We start from the raw sequence: 25,150 nt of genomic DNA, 5'->3' as shown, positions 1-25,150 counted from the left end.
CTATCTTATTAATATATCCATATCTTGGAATTCAGATTCTTCTTTAGCATGCTTGTTCCTTGCTTCCTGCTCCAAAGACAACTAACTTTGACGGAGAAAACAAAAGTAACATATAAATTGAATAGTGCTGCCTTATCTTCATCATCAGACTGTACAGTTTTATCTACACAAAGCAGCAGTTCTAGCCCTTCTTAAATTAGAAAATAGTCGACCCTATCAACCACTATATATATCATGTTTTTGTTCCAATTTTGGTGGTCTTTTCACCAAACTCCTCACCTTCTCCCCAGGTAATCATTAGTAAAATCTCTTGAGTCATACATATGTATTTAAACACATACATACATATATGTGTGTGTACACACATATATATTACCAGCATTTCATTCTTGGCCAAGAAAAGATTATTTCTACATTTTAAACTATGATCTGGAACCTCAAACTTCTTTCCTTGGGCATGATCTTAGTCAGCTATTCCCTTCCCAAACCTATTAAGTTACTTTCTTTTGAAGCTCAGACTTCAACAGCAGTAGTGATGAAAATCACCGGGCGGGGGGGGGGGGGGGGTTCTAAGGTTTTTAGCTTACCCCTCAGGATTTAAAATTTTCTGGCAATTACAATAAGGTAATATCATTTGTCTCCAGATATGTCACCAGTGGGTAGTAATATTCAGATATGATATTTTCCAAGAGGCTCTCTGTCGTGTACTAGATCTGTATCCCAGGAAAACAGAAGACCTCTTTTTTGTTGTTTTTCAGTTTAATAAATGTCTACCTCTTTACAATTTGTTTGGGAGTCAGTAACCATTGCTACACACTTTTTTTGAAAAATATTTTATTGATGCCTTTTGGCTGGTTCTCTCCCAAACCTGAAACACTCTTCCTCCTCTGACTTTTCTGACTACTGACCTCTCTGGCTTCAAGTCCAACAAAAATCTCATTCCCTTTTAATTCCAATTCCTTCCAACTTAACTTGCATATAATTTGCTTGTACATATTTGTTTGTATGTTATTTGTCCCATTATATTATAAGTTCCTTGACGGCAAGAATACTTCTTTTTGTATTCCTAGTGTTTAACACAGTACCTAGCATATAGTACTTTTCTTATATTATTGATTGATTGTCTTTTCATTGTATAATTTCCCACTCCCTTCAAATTAACTCCTTCCTTGTGATAGAAAATATGTGAAGAAATATTTGATATAGGGATCGTATCTTACAATGTATACAGTATTCTGTCCTACTAATCTTCTCTACTTCTCTGTAATAAAGAAAAAATAATATTTCTAAGAGTAGTGCTCACACTACTAAGAGCACACTTTAAGAGTAGTGCTCACAGTCATTGTTATATATTAGTCTTTTGGTTTAGGTTTTGATTTATTTTACTAAGGATTAGTTCATACAAATCCTTCACACATTTCTGTAATATTCTTCTCTAAAATATAATGTTCTCTGGGAGTAGGTTTCTTGGGGGACTTCTGGAGGCAGCCTTCATTTCAGTTCAGTAATCACCAGTGCAGCCAGGGATTAAAATCCAAATCCTTTATTGTCTACTTCAAAGTCTTGTCTCCTTCACTTGGGGCTTGGCTAGTTTTTCTGGAGGCCTATCTCTCTCCTTGGTTCCAGGAGCTTGAGCTCCCATCTGTCTTCTCTGGCTTCTGAATCTCCTGGACTCCCAAGGGTTTGTGCTTCAGCCTCCAGCCACAACAAAGGTGGAAGATGGAATGAATCTGTCTTAGCCTCTGAGAGCTTCTAGTGAGCTTGTCCTTTCTGGCCCTGAGAGCTCCTCCTTCTATGTTCCACACTGAGTATACACCAATCATTATATCACTAGGAAACCATTATTTGTTGTAGGGTTAAATCAATGCTAAACTAAATTTAACTGCTGTCTCCTCAATTCCACTTAGCACCTTGTTTCAAGTTCTGGCCCATAACATTTTTCTAAATTCCTTATATTCATCATTTCTTACCATATTTAAGAAAGTAATCCAACAATTGTTGGACATCACTTTGCAGTTTTTTGGTATCATAAAGGATGCCACTTTGACTACCTATCTGTTCCTGCTTTGACCCTTACTAGATGGTCTCTATCCTGATGGCATTTATGCATCTATGCCATCATTCCATGGAACACAAAAAGCTTCTTTGTGCTGAGAGAGTTCAGTTCTTCCTTTCTACAAAGAGAGCCTCATTAAATAGACCCAAATGTTCAAAAGTTCTTCCTTTTCTGTGTCACATTTTTTCACCCTCCAATTTCTTGACATGGTTTAGGAGTCCTTCACTTATCTTCCAGATACTTTTACTTTTAAAGTCACTTTCCTTGGTAAACTGGGCAACAAAGAGACCTCATTTAAGCTTTGTTACCTTCGTTGGTATACTTAAGTATACATAATGTTTACATATTATTGGCAAAAATAAAAACACTGGAACTCTCTTCTTTTGGTCTTATTAGTAAGTAACTTAATTTTAAGGGGGAACTGCTATGATGCCTGTCACATGTACTTGCTGTTTGGGGACTCTTAAGTGAAGTTTTCTTTAATACACACACACACACACACACACACACACAGCTTTTCTTGCAATTTAATACTAGCTCATTCAGTTACCTTCTATTTACAATTAGCCGGTTTCTGGAAATGCCCTATTAAACAAAAATATTTGCTAACATCAGTTATTAGAAGAGGGTCTCAAGCACAAAGTAGTAGCCTCTTTGTAACTATTTGTTCCTTCTTCATTTTCCATCTTGTTACATTTCCTGTCTTAACTCTCCTCTGTTGGTGTAATATCTATTGTTAGAATATTAAAGTAGCCATTCTCAGCAAAATCTTGTTAGAATTTCAGATCTCTAGGAAAATAGATTTTTTTTTTTTTTACTACCTAGACCGTATCTTCCATGTACACTGTTGAAGAACTATCAAATATGACATTATTTCACTTAGTCATGTTTATTTGTTTTCTAGCACTAAATAATTATATTAGGCAGGATATGCCTGCATCTTGATTTTAGGAAATCAATGAAAAGAACTCTCATGATATCCTTGCGGAGAGCAACTAAATTTATAAGATATTGAACAACTATGCCTATTTGAACCCACTTCTAAAGCCACATGAGCATAGATAGCACAGATCAGTAATAAGATAACAAAAACTGGAGATTCAGGAAAATGATGGAGAGATTCAGCATTTCATTAGGCTGATCCAATATATGTGCCTGTCTTCTCATTGTTTCTAGCTTTCCCTTTTGGGGTCAAACAGAATAGATAGAACCTAACACATAACAGCCTTCCATATATTCATTGTCAAACCTTTTTCTAGAGTTCAATCTAAGAAAGACCAACTCAGACAGGCCTATGTCAACCTAACAGTCCAGAGATCAAACTTGATATAGTCATGATATGCCTTCTAGGAAGGCAAACATGTTTACATTTTTACATGGGAACACAATTAAAATTGAGCTTGGGGTGGGCTTAGGCACCTGGGGTTATAAAGACAAAAATCACAAGGGGTGTAATCACATAATATTCTTATCAGGTTGTCCCTGAGCTGTATTGTTTTTTAGAAGGCATATCATGACTATATCAGGTTTGATTACTAGATTTGTTGGTCAACATGGGTCTGTCTGAGTTGGTTTTGTAGCATAGCCGGGGGAATTCCAGGTTCAACAAATGAATACTGCAAAGAATTTGTGATGTTCAAATACTGCTAGGAATTTCTGATGTGCCCAGCTTAAGGAATGTTCCTTAGCATTCTCCTAATTAGCTAATTCTAATTCCCAGATCAGTCTTGTCTCCTCTGGATATTAGGGGAATTTGAGCAAATCAAGGTAGTTAATGAAAATCATTAATTGCCTCAGTTCCACATCACAAATTACTCATCTCTTTAAGTCTTCTTTTCTCTTGGATCATGTTTCTTTAAACTAGGAGGTCTTGGGGGTCCATGCATAGATTTGAGGTCATCTGTGAACTTAGGGGGGGGAAATAACAACTTTATTTCAAGAACCTTAGTTTCCTTTGCATTCCTTTTGTATTTTATGTTCAAAAGTCACTACCTGGCTGCCAATCCCTGAGGGGCAGGTATGTTACATTTCACTCCTCTGCTAGAGTTGTTCAGTAGCAACAAAGAGGTTGGGGCAGTCTAGACTCTGATATTTACTCAAGCTCCTACTCATTCTATTCCCTCAATTTTGGGAGTTCCTAATAACTCAGTTCCATTTAACAGATTAGCTTTTACAAAAGGATATTTACTCCAAAAATGTAGCAAGAACAATATACAAACATCCCTTCTTTTGCTAACACTCTTTACCTACTCAGTCTCTGGGGAGAAAAGGATCATGATGCACACAATTTTATTCAATTTCTACATAGCATAATACTACTAAGTTCCAAATTCAAAGCACCACCCCCCTCCATTTTTATCTAGGAATTTTGGTTTCTCAGGATTTTTCTGCAGAGCTGGTAGAAATATCTGACTTGGAATCCTGGTTCTAATGTTAGCATATATTGAACTCTAGGGACACCATTTCCTGTACCTAAAACTGAAATGGGTTAAACAAAACAGATCAAAACCCCAATCTTAATTCTTGGGGCCACAGTGCCTTTTGTGGGGGGTAGGGGTGGGAGTGAAGGGAGACAAGCAGAAATAGAGCTTTCTCACTTTCCTAGATTAGTAGTTGGGTCCCATGCTATGGTTAAAGATGGTTTTCACCCCGGGATGCCATTAGAAGGAGAAACTGGTAGTTTTAAAGAAATACCCTGTTCTGGCTATGTAGGCAATGGAAAGAGGATGCTATCACTCCTGTGACAGGAAACATAGGATGTCTTCTCCAAAAAAGCAATTATTTATCTACTGTTTCTGACATGTATGTTTCCATTTTAAATGATCTGGGTAAACATAAAAGCCCAGTTGCATATGCATTTAAAGATATTCTGAGAAGTAATCCATAGGTGTCAACAAAATGCCAAAGGACTCCATGAACCAAAAAATGTTAAGAACCTTTGTTTCAAGCAATCATTTTATGGTATACTTTTATGGTCCATAATCTCCCCTCTCTGAATACTTTGTAATTTATCAATCCTTCCTAAAATGTGGCTCCCAGAATGGAATACCATACTACAAAGTTATGTGACTTCACAACTCATTTATTTGGATATAACTATATTATAAAACTAAGTTAAGTCTAAGAAACTCTGATAGGAACATTCACAAAAAATCCTTCCAGTATCTAAATAATTCACCCAGACACTTAACCAATAAAAATGACAACATAAATCCTTTATTAAGATAGATGTTAATCCCCACTTACTGCATGCTAGCAATAAAATACATCAAATCAAACAGTCTATCTTTGCTGGGCTATATACCCAATGTATATTTACATTGTAAATGCATGTGCTCTATTTCCAAGAGATCAAAGAACAATAGGCCATAAATTCCTGGGAAGAAATTAGTCACTAAAGGAAACTTTTAAACAAAAGCCACAAGATCATAGTTTGTTAATAAAACAAGATGTAGTTTTGACCAAAATGATGTCCCAATACCATCAAATCAAAATGTAAATATGGAAGTGTTTTGCTTTTTGTGAATTTAGAAAATTTAGATCATAAAGCATAGGCAATTCCTGGGGACTTTAATAGTAATAACAATACATTGAGCATTAGAAGCAATTACACAAATAGCAAATCGATTCCATTGTGACTCAGATGTGCCACCTAAGCCTAATCCATAACTTGAAATTATTGTGCTTAGATCCTTGAATAATTTCTAATGTACAAACTCATCAGGACTTGCTAGTGCCTTCTTTCCCATGATGATCTTGTATTCATTTTGCACATATATTCTGGACATACTTGTATATGCACCTATTGTCTCCTTAGTTAAAATGAAAGATACTTAAGGGCAAGAGAGGCTTTATTTTTGCATTTATGCTTCAGTAATTAGAATTGTGTCTAGCACAGAGCAGACCTTTTGTTGCTTGATTATCTTTGTTGAATACTATGTAGAAATACTATGCAAAGAAGTCATGTTAATTTCTTTCTGAACACAATAAACACAGGCTATAACTATATGAAATGATTTAGAGTAAAGTGAATTGACTGTACTATATACAAAACTAGCTCAATGACAGAACAAACCACTTGGAAGAATGTTGAAGGAGCTGAAGTTGGCTGTTATAGTTTCAAGGTATAACACTAATAACTGTCTAAGTGCTTAATAGACATGATTTAACATCTATAAAAACTAAATTAAAGCTCAGGTTAAGGGCTTTCTCAATGGTCATACAGCTAATAAATGTCAGAAGTGTGCTTTGGATCATATAACTTTTAAAATCAAAATCTAGGGTTCACTCTATTCTTTAAATTAAATACTTTTACTCTAGAAATAAGTATAATATCTTTTAAATCATACCATAAACTATAACTATCCTATAAATCAAAGCTTCTTAAACTGTGTGTCATGATTCCATATGGGGTTACATAATTCAATGTGAAGGGTCATGAAAATATGATTTATTATCAGTAAATGTTTGGATTTGTATTTTATATACCTATATACCCATATGTAATGTATAATGTAAAGATTTCTCAGGCAAAAAGGGGTTGAGAGTGGAAAAAAATTAAAGAAGCCCTGCTCTAAACTATATTATAAATTATAACTTTATTATAAACTACTCTCTTTCTCTCTCTCTCTCTCTCTATTGTAAAATATGGGCTAGCTCCCTGGAGGGCCTCAGGGTCAGCCAGAGTCAGGATAAATCAAAGTCCTTGGTCTTTAGGAGGAGAAGTGAAGGAAGCAGGCAAGCTGGATACAAAGATGTATCCTGGATTCTGGAGTCCAGAGTCTCCAGCCTCTTTCCTCCTTGTCCTGTAGCCAAGTGATTCTCACTTTTCTCCCTCTGTCCTCTAATCCTTGCCTACAATTATCTTACTACCAAACATTCAGCAAGCACCAATGGTGAGGAGAGCCATTGTCCAAATATATGCTAATAGAACCATTGTCTCATATCGAATAGGTAGCCTTAAGTGCTTTCTTGTCTGATTCAGTTTCAACCCTCTACACTCTGTGTGTGTGTGTGTATATGTGTATATGCGTATATGTATGTGTATACACACACACACACACACACACACACACATATATATATATAAAACAGCCTTCTCTTCAAGGAAAATGCATAGAGAGCATTGTCAGGGTTATGAAAAGCCAAGATTTGATTATAATTTGGGAGCAGATCACTGAACTTTTAGAAACTATACAGTATATAGCTCCTTAGTTCTCTATGGAAAAAGAATTGGATCTAAACGAGTGGAAATTAGTAGGAGAGGAACTTTGTCAATTCTACAATAAAAATGGACCTGACTCAATTTCCAAAGACACACTTAATACATATAATTTAATACAACTGGCTTTAGGAAATTATGTAAGTGTTAGAATAAAGAAAAAGAAGAAAGAGCAGGAGGGGAAGGTGCCAACTAAACTAAGTGAAAAGGAGGAAGACTCAGGTAAGAATTCACAGCAGGAGAAATTAGATCATTCCCAACCCCCTGAGCTACCTCCCTCAATTAACCCTTCATGGGTAAAGGGAGAAGGAGGAGGGGGAGAGGCAGTAACACAATCAGAACCACTTATGAAGCAGCCTGTGACAAGATTAGAAAAGGCATTAATTAAAGCAAAAAATGAAGGACAGGATATAACTGATTTTATAAATGCATACCCTGTGATTAAAGAGTGTGACTCTTTAGGTCAAAAAGGAGAAGATACACACCTTTTGATTTGGAAAAAAATAAAGATTTAAAAAAAGGTTGCACTCTTTATGGGGCTACATCATCTTATGTTAAGATGTTACTAGATAGTTTGGCTTATGAAATTCTAACCCCTAATGATTGGAAATCCATAGCAAGGACATGCTTAGAACCTGGACAAAACTTGTTGTGACTTTTGGAGAATCATGAATTATGTAGGAATGAAGCCCAACGAAATAGGCAAATAGGAATTAATGTACAAGTCACTTTTGACCAACTAGTTGGTGAAGAATGGAGAGAATTCAGAACAGATTAATTACCCCACAACAGCTTATGAGCAGATCGCAACTGCGCCTATAAAAGCTTGGGGCTCCCTTCCAGGAAAAGATTGAGGGGAAGCCTTCAGAAAAATAGAGCAAGGTCCCAATGAACCCTTTGAGGATTTTGTGGGATGTTTGCAAACAGCTATCACAAGAACCATTGCAGAAAATGCAGTTACAGAAATAATGACCAAATATCTGGCTAAGGAAAATGCTAAGGAGGTTTGCAAAAGAATCATATGGGGACTACACAAAGATGCTCCTTTAGAGTAGATCATAAGATACTGTGCCATAGGGGGCACAAATGCTTATTATACCCAGATTATGATGAACATGGGAAGACAGGGTCCCTCTTGGCAAGGGACTTCTAGAGAAACACATTAATGTTTTCAGTGTGGAAAAATAGGACATTGAGAACTCATTGTAGATATGGAGATAGAGTGAGAAAACAGGGTAAGAGAAAACCCCAAACCCCATGTTCAAAATGTAACTGAGGCTTCCACTGGGCCTTGGAAGTAGAAATGAGAGACAGAGCCAAGTTCCAAAATATCAATCAAAAGACAAATGGGGTATGATGGCAGCTGAGTTTACACCCAGAGAGTCTGTAGAAGGTCAGGACTCTGACGTGATCAATCAGCCTAAAAGTAATCACATGGCAGAAAGGGATTACATGATCAACCAACAGAAAAGCAATCAGATGGCAGAAAGGGATTATAGTTGGGGAGAATACAGGCCTTTTAAACCAACAGGGCAGTGTCCAGTGCAAACAGCTCCAATGTAATTGCCAGATGATGATGAGAAATCCCAAAAGTGGTAAATAGAAGGGAATTAGATAGGTTAACTGCTTGGGAGAAAGGGTTTGTTTATATTCCTACAGACAGAGAAGGAAACAGATGGAGAAGAAACAGATGGATGGCAATGAGCACCTAGAGAGAGACAGAAAAGGAGAAAAATCTCAAAACAAAGGAGAAGATCTAAGAAACATTTGACACTAAAAGAGCATGGCTGATAATGAGAGTGTTGCAGAACTTGAAAGCCAGCAGGAATCACTGGAATCCTTGAGATGAAAAATTGTTGATAAAGACTGTTGCAGGACTTGAAAACCAGCAGGAATCATTGGATTCCTTGAGATGAAAAATTGTTGACAAAGATTGTTTCAGGACTTGAAAACCAGCAGGAATCATTGGATTCCCTAACACAAGATGAGATTATTGCAGGACTTCAAAACTTGCAGTAACTATTGGATTCCTGGCACATGAACTAATGGACAATAGATTCCTTTTGGACTATTTCTAGAACTTATGGACATGTATAAATTCTCATGTTGATTCATGTTGTTACATCACTTCTAGTCTGTGTTATATTGCTATGTGCTTATGTAATTTATGTAATTATGTGTAATACCTCCCATATTGATGGATTTATGTATATCTGTTTCAAATGAGCCCCTTTAGAAACCCACTAATCTGATTTGATTTCCCATTTCCTTTGGTGTTTTCATCTCCCTTCCTGAGAAGTCAGGGAGGATGTGACCACCTCCTTTTTATGGTGTTTTCATTCCTTTTCTGAGCAGTCAGGGAAGAGATGTGATCACCTTCTTTTGGGGGGTTCTTATCTCCTTGAGAAGTCAGGGAGTCATGACCACCTATGTTCTAAAATCAAAAGAAAGTAGGAGATGTTATGATTCTTACAAAGTGCTAAGTCACTGGAATTGATAGGCACTCCAGGAGATTCACAAATCCAGGAGATTCACAAATTCAGTGGAGGAGATTTACAAGTCACAGCTCCCACAATCTCACTCTTGGAGGAGGAGTCAACCTTTGAGTTCACACCCTTAAGAGATCATATACCAATTAGAGACTTTTGGGAGATTGAGAAGCTAGGATTCAGTTGGGAAGAATGAAGAATTCAGAGAGAGCTGGAGGCTGAAGCTGGCAGAGGCAAAAGGATTAGCAACGAGAGCTCTTGGAACCAAGGACAGAGATAGGCTTTTAAGAAAGCTAACCGGGCTATTTTGGAAGAGACAATAAAGTACTGGACTTTAACTCCTGGCTGCATTTGGGGTGATTATTAGTCTGAATTGAAACTAAGGCTGCCTCCAGAAGCCCCCCAAGAAACCTGCTCCCAGAGAACAATTATATTTTAGAGAGAAGAACATTGTATAGGACTACTCCTACTTAGCTAGAATTTAAGTGGTCTCATTCAATTGGAAATCTAGGCCTAGGGGCAGGGACAACATTGAAGGAATCTCTCTCATTCAATTGATGTCTTATAAAAAAAAGGCAGTTTTAAACTTATTTTCTTGTAGAATGTCCAAAGCAGGATTATGCCTTGTCAAGGAATCTCTCCTTGGCATAGCTGCCTGCCAGAATTCCTACCCACTATGAAGAAACCCTCTTGTCAGTAAAAACCTTTTGTTATTTCTTTGCCAAGACCTTGTCACTCAGAAGTCTGTCTTCCTAGCAAAGCTGACTTCTGCAGTGCCAACAATAAAACTTCCTTTTTTGCCACTAATATTTCGGGTTCATGAATTCTTTCACGTTGAACCTGCACTGACCAAAGAAGGGGATTCTCACAACTCTTTGCACTATGACTAGAACAGCATCAATACCTCTACAAGAAGAGAGAGAGAGAGAGAGAGAGAGAGAGAGAAAAGATCCATATGTAATTTATTTTATTTATTTATTTTTACAAGTACACTTTGTTTTAGCAAAGAACTGGAAACAAAGCAGGTGACCATAAGTTAAGAAAGACGAACAAACTATGGTACAATGATAGAGTGGGACAGGAATAAGTGAGGTCCTCTCAGTAACTACAGGTCCTATGTTCTGCACCTTGCAACAAACTATTTTTGCAGAACACCCTGATAGTTAAACTACAAGATCCTGTTTTCTGCTTGATATTGATTAAACTTGGATCCACCTGTGGGTTATCACCTCAGATAACTAGGGCCCTTAGGCATTCTGTGGTTTTCACTCTTGCTTTTGGAGAAGAGTTTTTTTTTTTTAACCTGGATTGTCCTAGTCAATGGGATGAGGGGACAGAGGGTTAAAATGGGGGGCTTTTGTGTTAGGAATAAAAGTCTTGTTTTGGCTGAGTTCCTTTGTACTCCCTACATGCAGATTGCTGGGTTTTACGGGGGAGCAACTTTCTTATGAGAAAGAAATTCCTTTTTACCTCTCTATCTGAGACATGTTACTAAATTTAGGTGGTCTTGTACCACACAAATGTTAGGGACGTATTCATCATTACAGTGGTTTCTCAACTTGCACATGAATTGGATTTAAGTGAGACAGAGTTCACAAAGTCACCAACCTCATTCTTCCAGTCATCAAAGTGCAAGACAAAAGTCAATATGATTAGCAATGGCCCAGGGTGCAGTGGATGACCTTAGTGTCTTTGAGGCCTGATCAAAGTCTAATGGGCTTCACATAGCACTTGCTTCAGCCACTTTCGTGGCATTGGAACAAATTATTCTCATCCACCCTTTCTACCAAAAGTCTTCATATGCTTGGGTTAAACATATCCCTAATTCACTGACTGGTTTGAGGTCCATTGGTTACTCTTAATCTGGTTTAACACATTTTATTCTTTAATTCTCACTCTCACCTGTGTCTTCAAGAAGCTGTAGCATGCTCAGCAGCCATGTTATGAAATATTATTGTGCCATAAGAAAAGATAGAAGGGTCAAATTCAGAGAAACCTGGGAGAACTTAATATGAACTGATGCAGAGTAAAATGAGCAGAAGAACAATTTAGAATTCAGGGGTCCTCAAACTACAGCCTGCGGCCAGATGCGGCAGCTGAGAATATTTATCCCCCTCACCCAGGACTTTGAAGTTTCTTTATTTAAAGGCCCACAAAACAAAGCCCCTTATTTAAAAAGTTTGAGGACCCCTGATTTAGATAATGACTACAATTCTATAATGGAAAACAACTAGAAAAATTTAAGAACTATGATCAGTTCTTTGAATAACTACAACTCCAGAAGATTGATGGATGTTCTCAATCTATCTGTCATGCTATCTATCTTATGGCAGAGAGATGATGAGCTAGAGGTGTAGAATGAAACATAAAAATGTAATTTGTATTATTTTTATGTAGCCTAGGAGACTTGTTGCTGGTCCCATATACATAATAAAGACAAGAATTTGGAGTTAGCTGTGCAAGGGATTGTGCTGGGAATTTCATCAGGAATCTATCTCAAAATGCAACTAATCCTAGCAGCCGAACTGAAGTGATGGACTAAGCTAGTATTACTATTGATATTATTATCATCATCATCATTGTCATCCTCATCATTGACATCATCAATATTCTCTTTGTCCAAATTATCATTTATTCAGACTGAAAGTGCAGTCCTGACTTTGGAAGACTTTTCATAAGTAATAAGAATAGCTAACATCTATTTTACTTGTCTTTACAACTTAACACTTTATATATTCTGTCTCATTTTTTTCTTCCTAATAAACTCTGTGAGGTAGATGCTATTGTTGTGGGGAAACTGAAGCTGAGAGAGATTAAATGATTTACCCAGAATCACAAAACTAATAAGATCAGGTTATCCTAACTTCAAATTTAGGGGTCTCTCCACAATATTAGCAGTTTCAAACTTCTGGTGGGGCATTGCTCTTGAATGTGACCAGAACCAGATTTAAGATTTAAATATTTTAAAATGTAATTAGAAAATATCTAACAAAACAAAGGAAAATACTATAGAACATGTTAGTATGTGTTTTTCTAATATTTCTATTTGAACTGTCTCTTAAGTGGAAGAAACTTTTGTTTTAAGAATAATGACTATAATCCTTTTTGCATGCATATTGATAATTAATAGTTTTCTTTGAAGCACAGCTACTTAATGGTTTGTTTAAAAATAAATTTGCTTATCAAAAATACTTCAGGGTTTTTTTCTTTTCCTCTAACTTTTGCCAAAGATTCTTCTCAGCATACTCTTAGAGTAGCTTCCATCAAGGTCATTGTTAGAATTTTTATTAGTCCCTCTGCTGAGCAGACTGCCCATCCTGAGATAACTTCCCAATTCCCAATGTCATTGGCTATATATCATCCTTAGGCTAATTAGGGGAGCCAGCCAAGCATAAATTTCCCTCTAGACAATAGGGATCTGTATCTGAAACTACTGAGGGTCTTGATTGTGTTTCAAATCTATTACCACAACTCCAACCAGCCATGAGGGTAGAAAATTGTTCATAAGCTAGGCATATGCCCTGGACACTTAATGCTTGTAAATCTTCATAAATACTTGATTAACATAGATGAGGAACAAGGTCAAATGTAGAACTTTTCTCTACATAAACAGAAATAATACAGCCTCAAATCATAGTCATTCAAGACTAACCTATGATAGATGAAAAGGCAGATTGACAGAGTATTCATTAAGTATATATACTATATGTTAGCTAAAATAAATAATACAAACTAGTAAATCAGTACCTGCCTTCAAAGAGCTCACACTTCATTTATTTATTTATTTTTTAAAAATCTTTTTCTTTTTAAAACATATGCACGGATAAATTTTCAACATTGACCCTTGCATAGCCTTGTGTTTCAGATTTTCCCATTCTTCCCTCCATCCTCTCTCCTAAATGGCAAGCAACCCAATATATGTTATAAATGTTAAAATATATGTTAAATCCAATACGTATAAGCCTACTTATACAATTATCTTGCTGTATAAGAAAAATTAGATCAAAAAGGAAAGAAAATGAATAAGAAAACAAAATGCAAAGGAACAACATCAAATAGAGTGAGAATGATCTGTATTCAGTTCCCATAGTCCTCTCTCTGGGTGTAGATTGTTCGCTTCATTACAAGATCACTGGAACTGGCATCAATCATCCCATTGTTGGAAGAAGTCACATTCATCAGAATTGATTGTCATATAATATTGATATTGTTGTGTACAATGATCTTCTGGTTCTGCTCATTTCATTTTGCATCAGTTCATATAAGTCTCTCCAGGATTCTCTAAAATCATCCTCCTGATCTTTTCTTATAGATCAATAATATTCTATTACATTCATACACCATAACTTATTCAGCCTTCTCTAATTGATGGGCATCCACTGAGTTTCCACTTTCTTGCCACTATGGAAAGGGCTGCCACAAACATTCTTGCACATACAGGTCCCTTTCCCTTCTTTATTTTCTCTTGGAATATAAGCCTGGTAGAAACACTGCTGGATCAAAGGATATGCATAGTTTGATAACTTTTTGTAGCTTACATTTTATTAAGGAAGACAATACATAAAGGTGAATAGTAAGTAGTTTGGAGGATGGTTGGAGCAAAATAAAGTGGAAGTTTATCTATTAGAGCATGGTATCCCCAGGGACAGTCAAAATTCCTGGTAGGAAGAGGGGAAAATGATGATGAAGGTTGGTCTGGAGGTGGCTGTGGTATAAAATGAGTCATAAATACTGGTGCATCTATCACTTTACATGAAATTCTATATGGCTGGAAGATCACCTCCATCATCTGTAATAGAAGTATCTACCAAGGTGACTGGCTGGGAAAGCATTCTCTTCCCTATACTTGTTTTTCATCAGAGATCCAGATAGCTGTGATTAATATCTTACAATAAATTTCCCTGGAATAAACATGAATGTGTGTTTGATTTTGCTTTCACCTTTTTAATGATACAGTAGTATATTTATCAAATAACTTTTTATTTTGGAGTGTACTTAGTGTTAAGTACTAGGGGATGGGCAATAGAACCTAATAACTCTCTGACCTTTGGAATTAAATTCATAAACTTTTGACAAGGATGATATATTTTCTTATTTATTTTTTTTAAATTATGCATTTCTCTAATTTTTTATTTGCATATGAAATAAAAAAGATTATGGGAATATTGTGATGAGAGAATTTAGGAAACCCCTGGATTTTAGATTTAGACAGTATTTAGTAATTTGATGAACAGAAGTTTTCTTTTTTTTTCTTTTTTAATTTTTTTTGTTTAATAGCCTTTTATTTACAGGTTATACGTATGGGTAACTTTACAGCATTGAAATTGCCAAACCTCTTGTTCCAATTTTTCCCCTCTTTCCCCCACCCCCTCCCCCAGATGGCAAGATGACCAGTAGATGTTAAATGTATTAAAATATAAATTAGATACACAATAAGTATACATGACCAAACCATTATTTTGCTGTACAAAAAGAATCAGACTCTGAAATATTGTACAATTAGCCTGTGAAGGAAATCAAAATGCATTGGGCAAAATAAGGATTGGGAATTCAATGTAATGGTTCTTAGTCATCTCCCAGAGTTCTTTACTGGTGTAGCTGGTTCAGTTCATTACTGCTCTATTGGAAATGATTTGGTTGATCTCATTGCTGAGGATGGCCAGGTCCATCAGAAGTGGTCATCATATAGTATTGTTGTTGAAGTATATAATGATCTCCTGGCCCTGCTCATTTCACTCAGCATCAGTTTGTTTAAGTCTCTCCAGGCCTTTCTGAAATCATCCTGCTGGTCATTTCTTACAGAACAATAATATTCCATAATATTCATATACCACAATTTATTCAGCCATTCTCCAACTGATGGGCATCCACTCATTTTCCAGTTTCTAGCCACTTCAAAGAGCGCTGCCACAAACATTCGTGCACATACAGGTCCCTTTCCCTTCTTTATGATCTCTTTGGGACATAAGCCCAGTAGTAGCACTGCTGGATCAAAGGGTATGCACAGTTTGATAACTTTTTGAGCATACAAACAGGAGTTTTCATACTTCCACTGACCTGCAACCAAAGCTACAAATGATTTTTAAATGTTTTTAGGTTAATAATCAGGAAATGATAGAAGTCAGAGGGGACTTTATACTCCTAAATCAGATAGAGGTTTGGGACTGATACATTGTTTTGTAATGCCAGAGAAACTAAGGCAAGACAGAGATTAGAGGGTTTTTAATATTTGAATAGTGGAGAGTTTGGAATGGCAAAGCCAGCTGGCTGGACTGGACTCTTGTCTCAAAGCACTTAGAGATGAGCAAGGGATTCTAGAGACTTTTATAGGACTCCAGCTATCAGGGAAACAAAAGCGGGGGTGGGGTGAGGGGTGGTCACAGCACTGGTGAGTGGAAACTCCAGGAAGGACCATAACAGTTCTGACAGGTTGGGGGTAAGGAAAGAAGGATCATAAATTGTGATAAGTTGGGATTGAAGAAGCTAGAAGACAGGATGTCTGAGCCAGAAGATACCTAAGCATTTGAGATAAGCCATGTGGAGTTTTATGACTCTTTGGAATGCTAGAGTGGCCAGGACTCCACAGCCCTAATTATCTCAGTCTTAATGGCCAGGAAGGGGGGGGGGGGTTGCCACCAAAGCAACTGAGACAGAACAATTCAGGGAAACTGAAGCATAACAGTTTCTGATAAGTAATTGTAAATTGATTAAAACATTAACTATCTGTAAATTTTACTTAGCTGGATAGGTATTCTGTGTTCAAAAGAGCTTGGCACCTAGACTCAAGACTATTCTAGAGCAAAAGGCTGCCCATAGATAAGTCTCTGTGAACTGATAGATTATTTTTCTTATGGGAAAAAAAGAAGGCAAATGGCTCTTAATGATTTAGTGTATAGAGAGTTGCTTTTCTCATTAAAAGAATTGAAGTTTTGTTTTGTTTTTTCTTTTTCTTTTTTAGTCTATGGGCTCTAAAATGAGACAGCAGAGACTAGACTTCCTTTTATAGGGAAGAGATAGATCCTCAACCAAAGTATAGAAAAACCTTCAGAATCATAAGCTCAGCAAAGTAATGTCTACCAGTAACCATTACATTTGTAGAGTATTGTCTAGCTGACATGGGTCCTCAACTTTTTAAATAGGGGGCCAATTCACTGTCCCTTAGACTGCTGGAGGGCCGGACTATAGTAAAAACAAAAACTTTGTTTTGTGGGCCTTTAAATAAACTTCATAGCCCTGGGTGAGGGGGATAAATGTCCTCAGCTGCTGCATCTGGCTCGCGGGCCCTAGTTTGAGGACCCCTGGAGTAGATACTATATATAAAAACAGCAGGGAATAAGTTCAATGGGAATGAAAGGAGGGCATTCATAGAAGACATTGTTAGGGGTTTGATCTACCCCTCTTTATATGTATTCTTGTTTCACTTCTATACGTGTGTTCCTCCAGATGTGCACCCTGGCTACATGTGAGCTCCCCACACACATGTCCCTCCATATGTGATCTGTTAGTCAACTCTCTCTACTGATGAGGGAAATGTTCTACTACTACCTTTTTTACTATGCTATTTCATTCAATATCTTTGTTATACTTTTCTTACCCTTATTCTCTCCCATTTTCTCTTGATCCAGTGACATGGGCAACCTTTCTGTTCTGCAGAAAACGATACCCCATCTCTTAATTCTGGACATTTTCTTTGGTCTGCTATGCTCTCCCTTCTTATTTACATTTACCAGAGTCCCTGGCTTTCTTTAAGTCCTAAATAAAATCTCATTTTTTACCAGAACCTTGTTCCAAACCTTCTTAATTCTCTTGTCATCCATCTGTTAAATATTTCCTGTTTATCTGATATATAACTTGCCTGTATATATTTGTTAGTTGTCTCCTTATTTTATTTTAACCCCCTTGAACTCTTTTGCCTCTTTTTGTATTCTCAGGGATTAGCACAGTGCCTGGCAAATAAGAGATGCTTCATAAATGTTCACAGAATAGCTATTAATTCTGTTCCCTGGTTATATTGTAAAAGACTATACAGTGATCTTGGCTTGTGAGCTATAATATTGTTTGAGTAAATTCAAACCCACAGAGAATCTTAAACCTTGGATAGCTTAATTTTCCTAGGATTTCCACATGGGATGGAAGGGAAAGCTGGGAGGACAAATGCTATTTATTCTCTTTCCACTTTCTTTGGTGTTGATGTATAGAATTGGCCCTGATATCATCCACTCTTAATTTAAAAATCATCATTACATATTAATACATTCACACAGTCAACAAATATAGCAACCTAGTCTTTGACAAACCCAAAGATCCCAGCTTTTGGGATAAGAACTTACTGTTTGATAAAAATTGCTGGGAAAATTGGAAACTAATATGGCAGAAACTAGGCATTGATCCATACTTAGCGCGTACACCAAGATAAGGTCAAAATGGGTTCATGACCTAGGCATAAAGAATGAAATTATTAATAAATTAGAGGAACATAGGATAGTTTACCTCTCAGACCTGTGGAAGGGGAAGGTCTTTATGACCAAAGCAGAACTAGAGATCATTACTGATCACAAAATAGAAAATTTCGATTATACCAAACTGAAAAGTTTTTGTACAAACAAAACTAATGCAGACAAGATTAGAAGGGAAGCAATAAACTGGGAAAATATTTTTACAGTCAAAGGTTCTGATAAAGGCCTCATTTCCAAAATATATAGAGAATTAACTCTAATTTATAAAAAATCAAGCCATTCTCCAATTGAAAAACGGTCAAAGGATATGAACAGACAATTCTCAGATGAAGAAATTGAAACTATTTCTAGTCATATGAAAAGATGCTCCAAGTCATTATTAATCAGAGAAATGCAAATTAAGACAACTCTAAGATACCATTACACACCTGTCAGATTGGCTAAGATGACAGGAAAAATAATGATGATTGTTGGAGGGATGTGGGAAAACTGGGACATTGATGCATTGTTGGTGGAGTTGTGAGCGAATCCAACCATTTTGGAGAAGTAGTTTGGAACTATGCTCAAAAGTTATCAAACTGTGCATACCCTTTGATCCAGCAGTGTTACTACTGGGATTATATCCCAAAGAGATTATAAAGAAGGAAAGGGACCTGTATGTGTCACACGAATGTTTGTGGCAGCCCTTTTGTAGTGGCTAAAACTGGAAACTGAATGGATGTCCATCAGTTGGAGAATGGTTGAATAAATTGTGGTATATGAAAATTATGGAATATTACTGTTCTGTAAGAAATGAACAACAGGATAATTTCAGAAAGGCCTGGAGAGACTTACATGAACTGATGCTGAGTGAAATGAGCAGGACCAGGAGATCATTATATACTTCAACAACAATACTATATGATGACCAGTTCTGATGGATCAGGCCCTCCTCACAACGAGATCAACCAAATCATTTCTAATGGAGCAGTAATGAACTGAACTAGCTATGCCCAGAAAAAGAACTCTGGGAGATGACTAAAACCATTACATTGAATTCCCAATCCCTATATTTATGCACACCTGCATTTTGATTTCCTTCACAAGCTAATTGTACAATATTTCAGAGTCTGATTCTTTTCTACAGCAAAATAACGTTTTGGTCAGGTATACTTATTGTGTATCTAATTTATATTTTAATATATTTAACATCTACTGGTCATCCTGCCATCTAGGGAGGGTGGGGGTAAGAGGTGAAAAATTGGAACAAGAGGTTTGGCAATTGTTAATGCTGTAAAGTTACCCATGTATATATCCTGTAAATAAAAGGGTATTAAATTAAAAAAAAATACATTCACAAAGAGAAAAAAAAAAAAGGTCGTGGGACTTATTCCCCAATAGCTGTTTCCCTTACCCCTTAGTATGCAGGATTGAGATTTCCTATTCTCCCACTTCCCAACCATTCGTAAACTCTTCCTGCTTCCAATGCAACTCCCAGGGTATTTTTTCAGCTTCTCTTATTACTGCTTGTCTCTATCCTAGTCCTGGGTGCTAAAGGGCAACCAGAAGTAGACACAATGACCTTGCCTGAGTGAGTAACTAGAGGATCACCATGCTGGATTCCGATAAAGATGGACATAGAGGTGAAATGGTAGCACAGGGGAGAAAAGAGAGTATATAGAGGATGAGCTTTGAATTTCTGAAATGTGGGAGTCTTGGAATCCATGGAAGGAAGATAAAGGGAGGAGTAAATCCAGCAGTCTATGGTCTTTTGTAAGTCAGACCTTAAAAATGTTTAAAAGAATTCAGGAAGACACTGAGTGTTCAGAGAAAGGAAGGGGAAGCAGAAAACAGATGCTCTGTTTATGAGCACATGGACAAAGAGAAGTTGTATGCAAAGGTACTTCATGTCCTGTTTTGTAGGAACTATGGCTGATTCTGCCTATTTTCTTTACCCACAGAGTTTTAAATAAGTAGGCTTTCAGGCCATCCTAAAAGCTCCACTGTTTGGAATTTCTCTTTTAGATCTAGGGCCCCAAAGAGAAATATTCTGCAAAAGTACTCTGGCTCAATGGCATTAACTTTTGAGAAGCCATTCATCTTTTTTCCCTTTCCTAGTTCAGTGTGATTAAGTGTAACGAGGATTAGGCTCTTCAGCCCTTCCCCCAAGTCATGTAAGTGTGGCTCAGCTGGAAGTGGGGCAAAGTTCATGAGACAAAAATAAAACCACATCACTATGGCAGCTCTTGACTTTGAATTTTCCTACAGGTTTTTTTCCTAATGAACGCTTGCTGCCCTCTAGTGTTCTTTCCTATTTAGATCTGATAAAAATCTTTTTTATTTATATTTATAATATTTTATAATATAGTATATTTGTTATATATTATGTTTATTATATTATATTTACAAAATATATTTATGTATAAATATATATTTTAACTCGTTAATGTGAGTTATTTATAAATAGGTTTCTTAGTAAAGCGAACAGTTTTGAGTTAGTTAATTGTCATAGTGGCTAAGGATTTAGACGAAGTTTGGAAAAGGCCTGAGTTCAAATTTGATCTCAAATACTTATGACTCTGGGCAAATCACTAAACCTTATAGCTTTACCTTTATAAATGGGGATTTATATATGGGAATAATAATAGCACCTTCTCCTCAGGGCTGTTATAAGCATAAAATGAGACAATATTTGTAAGGTGCATTGCAAGTCTTAAAGTGCTATATAAATGTTAGCTATTGGGCAGCTAGTTGGCACAGAAGATAGAGCACTAGCCCTGAAGTCAGGAGTACCTGACTTCAAATGGAACTCAGACACTTAACACTTCCTAGCTGTGTGACCCTGGGCAAGTCACTTAACCCCAATCATTTTAGCAAAAAACAAACAAATACATGTTAGCTATTTATTTGGACTCTTTTTGGCAATATATTAAAAATAATAGCTTTTTATTTTTCAAAATACATGCAAAGATATTAGCTATATATTAATATATAATTAAGTAGACCAGCTTAATTCAACAAGAAAGGGATGAGTACCTGCTGTGTACAAAGCACTGTACTAGATGATAATCCAAAGATAAAATCCAATGTGATCCTTCCCCTTAAATAGGGTACATTAGATATGTACACAAATAAGACTGATATAGACTGGGAAATGAAGAAGTCAAAAGAGAGATGTAGACAAAATGCTGTGCAAAAATTAGAGTTTATTCCAGAAAATGGGGGCTTTTCTATATAAGGGGTTTTCAACTTGGGGTCCACAAACTCCAAAGAGATTCACAGTCGGGGGCGCGGAGGGAAGGGGGTGGTCGGGAGGGCGCGGAGGTCTGCGCTCTCGGCAGCCGGCCCCCGCCCGCGTCTCCCGGCCGCGCTGACGCCCCGCGGGCCGCCCCCGCTCCCCGCCCCGGGCGCCCCCGCCAGCCCCGCGGCCCTGGCCGCTCCCCGGCCCGGACTCCCCCATGTATGACGACTCCTGCGTGCCCGGGTTTGAGGACTCGGAGGCGGGTTCAGCAGATTCCTATACTAGCCGACCGTCTCTGGACTCAGATCTCTCCCTGGAGGAGGACAGGGAGAGCGCCCGTCGAGAGGTGGAGAGCCAGGCGCAGCAGCAGCTGGAAAGAGCCAAGCACAAACCAGTGGCATTTGCTGTGAGAACCAATGTCAGTTACTGTGGGGTGCTGGATGAGGAATGCCCTGTCCAGGGCTCAGGAGTCAACTTTGAAGCCAGAGATTTCCTGCATATCAAAGAGAAATACAACAATGACTGGTGGATTGGGAGACTAGTGAAGGAAGGTGGGGATATTGCCTTCATCCCCAGCCCTCAGCGCCTGGAAACCATACGCCTCAAGCAAGAACAGAAGGCTAGGTCACAGACATGATGCAGAAGGCGCTCTTTGACTTTCTAAAGCATCGATTTGATGGCAGGATCTCTATCACTCGAGTTACAGCCGATCTCTCTCTGGCAAAGAGATCGGTGCTCAACAACCCAGGCAAGAGAACTATAATCGAACGCTCTACAGCTCGATCCAGCATTGCTGAGGTGCAGAGTGAGATCGAGCGGATCTTCGAGTTGGCCAAGTCTCTGCAGCTGGTAGTGCTGGATGCCGACACCATCAACCACCCTGCCCAGCTGACTAAGACCTCTCTGGCCCCCATCATCGTATATGTCAAAGTGTCCTCACCCAAGGTGCTTCATCGCCTGATCCGGTCCCGGGGAAAGTCCCAGATGAAACATGTGAATGTTCAGATGATGGCGTATGACAAGCTGGTGCAATGCCCACCAGAATCTTTTGATGTGATCCTGGATGAAAACCAATTGGAAGATGCCTGTGAGCACCTGGCTGAGTACTTGGAAGTGTATTGGAGAGCTACTCACTACCCGGCTCCGGGGCCTGGCCTGCTGGGCCCACCCAGTGCCATCCCCGACCTTCAGAACCAGCAACTGCTGGGGGAGCAAGGAGGCGAGTGCTCACCCCCAGAGCGGGACAGCCTGATGCCTTCAGATGAGGCCAGTGAGAGCTCACACCAAGCTTGGACTGGATCTTCTCAGCGCAGTTCTCACCACCTCGAGGATGAATACACTGAAGTCTATCGAGATCTGTACCAGCCGCATCGCCAGCACACCTCTGGGCTACCCAGTGCCAATGGACAGGATCCTCAAGACCGGCTCCTGGCCCGGAACTCAGAGCATAATTACAATGAAAGGAACTGGCAACGCAATCGGCCATGGCCTAAGGATAGTTATTGAACTTCTTCCTGCCTTGCTCTGGTCTGTCCAAGGGAGCAGAGGGGGAAACGTATGGAATAGCAGGGCAAGAGCTTATTGGCAGGTTGAAGTTAAGCTAGCCTTAGGCTGGCACTAGGCTTAGCCCCCTAAGTCCCCTTGCCTAGCTCTGGACCCCAATATTCCAAGAGCTATAGGTGGTCCTTTTACTTTGTGTGTTAAGAACCTCCATGCTCTCCACTTTCCAAGTACTAGCTATATACAGTTCGGTAACCCTGGCACTCTCTCCTGCACAATAAGCTGTCCTCTCTAGGCAGCACCCTCAAGTCCAAGATTCCTGTAGAAATGGCTTTCATTTCTTCCAGACTCAGGAAAGGGATGTTCCCCCCCCAAAGGTGACTGGGATGTGAGGAGGAGCCATGGCAAGGGACAATGTCAAGGTCCTGGAGAGAGTAAGGGTCCTTCCTATTGCTCCATCAGCCAAGGGAACCAAACTTTGAGGTCTTACAAGATTTCTTTCAGTTCTGAAATCACACATAAGAAATTTGACAATCATCCCATATCCACACCTAGATTTTGCTTCTATTCATTCATTCAATGGTCAAGATGTGTGTATAGGGGAGACAGGGAGGCTGGGGAAGAGGAAAAAACAATTACCAAACTCTTGAGGAGAAAGGGACCACTTGAAAATCTTAGGGTGAAGCATTAAGGAGACAGCTGGGCCCTCATATTTTCTAGGATTATTCTGACCCGAGTGTTTACCCTTTATAACTGGGGTTTAAGAAATGCAAGCAAGAAAGCAGAGTCAAAAAGAAGTTGGTGGGAGGAGTAGGTGCATGAAGAAGGCCAAATACTTCAGGGAGCACCTACATCTGCTCCTTTATTTAATTTCTTCCTTATCCTGTTATGACCAATGAGGGTCACAGACCCCAAAATTTTCTTCTTGCTCATATACACAACTATTTAAATTAGGCTGGGGGAAAGAAAAGGAATAGAGGTGAGGAATCTCTTCTGGTTTCTGGACACCCTACCTGCATCCCTCTCATGTGGTTGTGTAGCTGAGTCCATGCCCCCACATGGCCATTGTGTTGTCATCACCAATAAATACCATGTGTTGCCCCACCACAAAAAAAAAAAAAAAAAAAAAAAAAAAAAAGAGATTCACAGTCATATTTCAGAGAGTCCCCAGCACAATGCTTGGCAAATAATAGGTGCTTAATAAATGCTGATTGATTGTTTACATTTATCAATCTACCTCCCTAAGGATCTCTTTTTCCTCAACACAAGGCATTTCCTTCTAACTCCCTTAATTCTATACTATTTGGAACTTCTTGTTCATATTTAATTTAAATCCAGTAACTATCTAGCATTCATCACTAAAAGAAAATAAGATACTTCTACTATTTTAAAGGGTTTTCATTTGTTTGTTTGTTTTGGATTATATTGTTCTCATATACTATTAAAGAGGAAATTGATAGAGTGCTAGGTCTGGAGTCCTGAAGAAAACCTATGTTCAAACCCAGCTGTAAACTCTTTTTTTTAATTTTATTTTTTTTATTATAGCTTTTTATTGACAAAACATATGCATGGGTAATTTTTCAACAGTGACCCTTGCAAAACTTTCTATTCCAATTTTTCCTCCCTTCCCCCCACCCCCTCTCCTAGATGGCAGGTAATCCAATACATGCTAAATATGTTAAAGTATATGTTAAATACAATATATGTATACATATTTATATAGTTATCTTGCTCTCTGCTTCAGTTTTCTCAACTGGAAAATGGGAGTAATTGCTCCTTGCTGTTAGGATGAAATAAGATTATTTTTGCAAGTTGCTTAGCCCATTATCTTGAACATAATATCAACTTCATAAATACTTGTTTCCTTTCTTCCTTAAAGAGCATTAAAATTGGAAAAATCCAATCTTATATCATAATTTAACTTTTTAAAATACATTAAAATCTAACAAAATTTTCCTCTCCCTTCTCCAAATGAGTTCTTGCTCTCAACTTCCTTATTTTTTACTTTTTATTTTTTTTAGCATTGGGTACTCTCCCAATCATATTTGAAATCATGGAGTCATCTGAATTTTCTTTTGTCTTTGTTTTTTACCCCCAGTCAGTCATTAATTCATCTTGATTCTTTCTTTTTAAAAAAAACCTATTGGTAGCTATCCTCTCCTTTCTATTCCCTGCAGACAATATTCAAACCTCTGGTGTTTCATCTGA

At 38.0% G+C, this 25,150-nt stretch overlaps 1 pseudogene; it reads left to right on the top strand.

Moving 5' to 3' along the window:
- Positions 1 to 21,606: 21,606 nt before the first annotated feature.
- Positions 21,607 to 23,723, top strand: LOC116420615 (annotated as a pseudogene).
- The last annotated feature ends 1,427 nt before the right edge of the window (positions 23,724 to 25,150 follow it).

Source organism: Sarcophilus harrisii, chromosome 1 (genome assembly GCF_902635505.1).
Source record: "Sarcophilus harrisii chromosome 1, mSarHar1.11, whole genome shotgun sequence".
NCBI classification, from domain to species: domain Eukaryota; kingdom Metazoa; phylum Chordata; class Mammalia; order Dasyuromorphia; family Dasyuridae; genus Sarcophilus; species Sarcophilus harrisii.
Note: the sequence above shows the minus strand (reverse complement) of the source record. Positions and strands in the feature narration are given on the sequence as shown.